We start from the raw sequence: 6,443 nt of genomic DNA, 5'->3' as shown, positions 1-6,443 counted from the left end.
AAATATATGTTATTTCTTTTTCTTTCTTTAGTACACGTTTGAGTTTTTTCTAGACTCTTTTTTTTTCTTCGGTCAAATAGTCTAGTGGCTAAAATTCACCTTATAAGGTGAATAAGTGGGGTGTCCGGGGTACGAACCCTAGCCCCTGCATATAACAATGCATTGTCCCTGCCAACTGAGCTATGCTCACGGGGACAATTTTTTCTAGACTCTAGTTCTCTTTTTATTTTTATTTTTTTTTATCATAAATCTGATGTTATCAAACCACCCCAATTTGTCTAATCACTTAAGCATTCTAAAAAAAGTATTTTTTTTTCGAAGGTACTTTATTGATATTGTGTTTGGCTTAGCTTCTCCTTAAAAATGTAGATAATCTAAAAAAAAAAACCGGGTCAAACGGTACCTAAATTCGTGTTTCACTGTGGGGGTTTGCAGGGTTCATAAATTTAGGGTTATGAAAGTTGAGATCAATTTAGAGTTTGATAATCATATTCATCAATTAGGGAATTTTCATTTTTAGTTCTCAAACTAAACAAACGTGTGTTATCAAAATGCCTAGAAACATGGTTAATGGTTCGGTTTGGTTCAAAAAAGTTAATTGAGTTAATTAACGGTTCAGTTCGGTTAGTGAACCGTTATCAAAATAATGGTGCGGTTCAAAAATTGATGAAATGGTTCAGTTAATTTTGATCCAATTCAGTTCGGTTCTGGGTTATTTTTGTCCACCTTTATTAAGGACACTTTTTAAGGATTCTCAATAAAAAAATTATCCACTAAAAACGTCTGATGTTCCGATTTTTTTTTAACAAGCCATCTAATGTTCCGATATCTAATGCATTAAATGTACAAGTTTTGATAAAAACTTATTAAAACTATAAATAAAAGAAAAAGGATGAAATATTATTGTAATGATGTCTTATATAAGCACAAGCATCCGATAAAGGATAAGTTTTGTGACTCAATAGATTATAGAAAAAAGAGTTAAACTTTAACAAAGTCACTTTCTATGCTGAGTCAAGTATGATACTTCAATTCTGGCTGTTTCATTTGGTGTTTAAACTACAAAACAAACAAATTTACCTTATCATGCTTACATATTCATAATATATACGGTTAATTATTAATTTAATCAAATAAAATTGGTTTACTTTTGTAACTACTACAATGATAGCTTTGTTTGATTGAGAATAACAAATAACAAATATTAGATGAACTTATAAAAGATAAGTTAGTTGATAGGTGAGAACGGAAAGACTAGCCGATTAAATTTGTTGTATTTGATAAAATTAACAGTTGAATTTAATGATAAATATGAAAAGACAACCGCTCAAAATAAAATATGAAAAGACAAAAATAATTTTTTAATTAATTTTTTTTCAATTATAACAATGGTAAAATTAAGAGGAAAAATTTATCAGTTATAAACTACTTGAATTAGCTTATAAGAAAAGATTATAAGTTTGTAAAAAATACTTCCTCCGTCCCAAATTGTATGTCGCTTTAGGAAAAAAAATTGTCCCAAATTATATGTCGCTTTACAATACCAATGCAACATTAATGTTACTTTTCCAATTGTAACCTTAACTATTTATTTTTATCTCTTCTTTCAATTCTTTCATTTATCTTTCCCATATTATTTATTAAGGACAATTTTGTAAAACAACTCATAATATTTTTTTTCCACACAATATTAATTGTATTTCTTAATATGTGTGAAATGTCCAAAACATCATACAATTTGGGACAGAGGGAGTATAAGTTTGTGAAGAAACTATCAGGTGAATTTTTGTAGTTTTTCGCATTCTTTTTATCATACCCTAATTTTAATCAACCAATAAATTCCTACTGTTTACATACACTATCTCTTTCAAACAAAATTAATCTTATCATGAAACCGCTGTTATAATGAATCAAATTTAGTTTTCATGGAAATTTAAATTTGCATCTAACAAAAAAAAAAATACCAAAGATCTCATTTTACGACAAAAAACATAAAAAGCAAAGAAGATAAAAAACAAGCAAGCAACATTACCGATGAAATAATCAATACAAAGAGACGGATTACTCCACCAAACATGAAAATCAAATGTTAAATTAGACATGTGCACCTTAAACCACCACCATAAATGATGTTTCATTAAGTCAACAATCTAAACAATATGTATAAGTTTTTTTTTTCTTTCTTTAAGTACAAGTAAATTAATAAAAACAAAAAATTATAGTATTTGTAATTTGACGTGGACGATTGTTAATATAATACTCCCTCCGTTTCTTTATAATTGTCACTTTTGCATAAAGATTTTGTTTTTAATTAACTGTCGTTTTCAAAGTTCAATGTATCATTAAATGTGGCTTTACCTATATTACTCTTATATATTTATTGCATAGAGAGAAATATATGAAATGAAGTATTAAATGATTAAGAATATTATAGAAAAATGATAAATTTTTGTATCAAAAGTAGTAAAAATATTTGTTGTCTTGATTTATGTAAAAAGTCAAAATGTGACAATTAAAAAGGAATAGAGGGAGTAATACGAAAATTCATGCACCAATCGAATCGATGAAAAATGCATTATTTCAATATGTAATTACAACTTGATGCTGACTCATATGAACGTATAGAAAATTGTTTTAGCACTAACATAAAAGATTGCTTTGCATGATGAATAGCTTAAGCCTTAATTACGGCTATATTAAGCCTCAAGTCTTGTATACTTTTGCCAATGGGAAGTGAAACTAAAAATGACAGCAATATATTCTTGGGTTAATATGTTTTAATCCCATTAAATTTTGGCGAGTTCTGGTTTACTCCTGTAAACAAAAGAGTTTAGATTCCAACACTGGAATATGAAGATTCTTCACAAAACATCCCTGTAATATGAAAATTCTCCACAAAACACCCATAACCTCATCCAGACGCTGAGGTGGCACGCCACTGTGTATTTTTTTTTTTTTTTAAAACCTGACACGTGTGTAATGGACACTGACGTGGCACGCCACTGTGTAATTATTATAATTTTTTTTTTTAAAAGCTGAAAATTAATTTTCAAAAATTTTAAAATAAGAAAAAAAATCAATTTTTTTTTAAAAAACGATCAATTTAGATTTTTTTTCAAAAAATAAAAAAATTCAGAAATATATTAATATTTTTTACCAAAACATTCAAAAATTAGCTTATATTAATTTTTTCGAATATTTTTAAAATTTTAATTTAATTTGGATTTTTTAAATTTTTTTCAAAAGTTAATACAGTAAGTTTAGGATTTTTTTTATTTTATATATAATTTTTTGGGAAATATATATATATATATATATATATATAAAGAAAACAACCTCTTTGAGCACTTTTGGACTGACTGTTTCTTTTCAAAAAAGTCATCAATTTTTAATATAAATAACACATGTAACAAATAGATAAGAATAAATTTAAATATTAAAAAAAATTCAGATTTTTTTATATTAAAAAATATTCTCAAACCTGTAACACATCGTAAATAAAATTTGGAATAAAATTTTCGAAAAAAATTTGAATTTTCCTTAAATTTTTAAATAAATTTGTATCCAGATTTTTAAAAATAAAAATATTTTCCAGATTTTTTTTTATTGAGAAAATTTTAAAAACTTCTTTTTCGAAAAATATAGATTTTCAAATTTTTGAAAATAATTTGAATTTTTTTTCGAAATAAAAATTTTGAAATTAATTTTAAAAATTTATGGAAAATTAAAATATTTTGAAATATATTTTTTTCGTAAATTATAAATTTTGGAATTTTCGAAAAATATATATTAAAAAAATTTGGAAAATATTTTTCGTAAAAAAAAATCCTGAATTTTTTTTAACTTTTACAAATTTTTTAATTTTAAAAAAAAAAATTGGAAATTTTTTTTAATTATACAGCCAGCACGCCACATCATCAGATATGCATAGTCAGCATACCACTAAGCTCGCCACGTCAGCAATTCTACACAGTCACATGGGTCAGGGGCTAAAATCAAAGAATCTTATTTTACAGGATTAAAATATAAACTTTTTTTTTTACATGGGGTAAACCGGAACTCGCCAAAATTATAGGAGGGTAAAGACATATTAACCCTATATTCTTTAACCTACACTTTTCAATACATTATGTTTTATAGATTAAAATGCATGCAGATTTCGCCAATAGTTTATGAGATTATGGTCGTCTTAAACATTTCGAAAACCTTTATTAATTAGGGGTTCAACTTAACCAGATTAAACTCTGGCAAAACTGGAAACTTTGCGTTGTAGGTTTGCTCGCATAGACCCATAGCCAACTTTATACAAGACCCACATGTATTATTAGGACTCATAAAAAAAGAGAATGTGTGAAAAAATTGTATTTCAAATAATGTAATCTAACACTCAAGAGAATTTTGATTTTTCACACAAAACAAACGGCAAAGTTGAAAGAAGACAATCACAAGTGTTTGAAGCCTATGACAGACTGAGGATTTTCTTCCATACACCCTGGAAGGACGGCAACAAATGCACCCCATTGGGGTCCCCTTCACTCATCCTTTTCATCTCTTACTTTCATCTTTTTCCATTATTTAATAAAAGGTTTAAATAGGTCTTTCGTCCCTACAAATATAGGTCATTTGAATTTTCGTCTCTGAAGTTACTAATCCTTCCAATCTGCCACAACAAAATTTAATCATTTGACTTTTGGTCTTAATTAGGTTTTTTTTTTTTTGCTGAAGAGGGCTGTCATTAAAAACGTGTCCATGTGGCAAGTGATGATTGGGTAAGGTGGTTGACTTAAATAGATCTTTCGTCCCTGCAAATATAAGTCATTTGAATTTTCGTCCCTGAAGTTACTAATCAGGTGTAATTAGGACCATATTTCAAATTATTAATATGTGCAATGACAAAATAGAAGGGTTAGTAACTTCATAAATAAAAATATAAATGACCTATATTTACAAAGACGAAATACCTATTTAAGCCATGATAAAATTACAAATTAACAAAATTTGACCGAGTCTTCTGACTTTCATAGTGAATCAGTGATGCAATGCAATTTTTTTGGCGTTTAATATGTGGAAAGCCCATTTTAGAGGCACGGGAATAAAATTGCTAAGAGCTAGATTTCAACTGCATCAACTTAAATAATAAAAAGTGACATAAACTGTTTAAGCAAATCGTTATGAATTGGAAAATTGATTTACTCTAATTCGAGGGTAGAGAAGTATCCTAAGAATAAGATAAGAAAAAAACTAATTTTTCATTTTATAATGATTGCATCAATCAATAAAAGACCGTAGAGGGATATATCATAGCAAATGGTATAGAAGTATGTTGATTGTCATAATATTTTTTTTTTTGTTTGACAATTTTGCTTGACGCAGTTTTTAGGGTTGTCTGTTTTACCGTAAAAGCTCTGACAGCTTATCTCACAAATGATGAAACTCCGGTCAAGTCCACGCATGCATGCTTTCCTCATACTCATTCTATACCATAACATATGTAGGCCTAGGTCTAGCGGGTTGTCAGTAAGTTCACAGGCGCCTCCTTCTTTACCGATACTCTCGTCCGTCTGAGTATATCAAAAAATACATCCGTAACAAAGTCATGTATGTACTTAAAGTCAGGAAGCTCCTAACAATGAACCACGTGCTCCCCAAAAGTATCCTATCACACCTTAGACCATTTACAATGGTAAAACAAATTCAACAACCCTCAACATCCACTTTTTCAATTTTCAACACTCCACATCATTTTCTCTCTCTTAATTCAACACTCATTCAATTTTTAACTCTCCAATGGTTTTTTCATGCAACACTCTACCCCACCACCTTTTATTTTTTATTCTTATTTAATTTTATATTTTTGTTTTTATAATTACACAAAATTACAATTATCGATTATAATTAAATTAAAATGAAGAAACACTTAAGAATTTTTTATTTTTTTTGTAAAAACAAAATTTATTTAAATAATTTATTTATATTTTCTAAACTTAAATTTGGGGTGTTGAATTGATTGTTAGTGGGATCCATTTCACTAAATAAAGACTAAAATTTTAAAAGAAAAGCTAATAGAAAGATAATAATAAGATTAAGAGAGTGAAAAACTTGGTTTTTTTTTCTGTGTCCAAATCAAATGATCCAAGTCTCTATTTATAGAGAAAAAAAATCACGAATTTTAGTAAAAAAAAATATAAAAAAAATTATTTGCAATGAAATAATTGAGTCTAAAATATTAAGATGATAAAAATCCAAGCAGCCAATCGAAATCAGACACGTGTCCTCACTTTATCCATTTAACTTTCTCTCTCCGGTTCCATCTTAGGCCCACACGCCCTGTCGGCGCGTGTACCACACGCGCCTGCTTCAGCCAGCAGCAACGCGCCACGTGTCCCCCCGCGTCAGAATTCAAAATGTTTAATATATTCATCTACTCTCACCTCCACATCATT

This window comes from Medicago truncatula, chromosome 4 (assembly GCF_003473485.1).
Source record: "Medicago truncatula cultivar Jemalong A17 chromosome 4, MtrunA17r5.0-ANR, whole genome shotgun sequence".
Classification (NCBI taxonomy): Eukaryota; Viridiplantae; Streptophyta; class Magnoliopsida; order Fabales; family Fabaceae; genus Medicago; species Medicago truncatula.
This window is presented reverse-complemented; position numbering follows the sequence as displayed.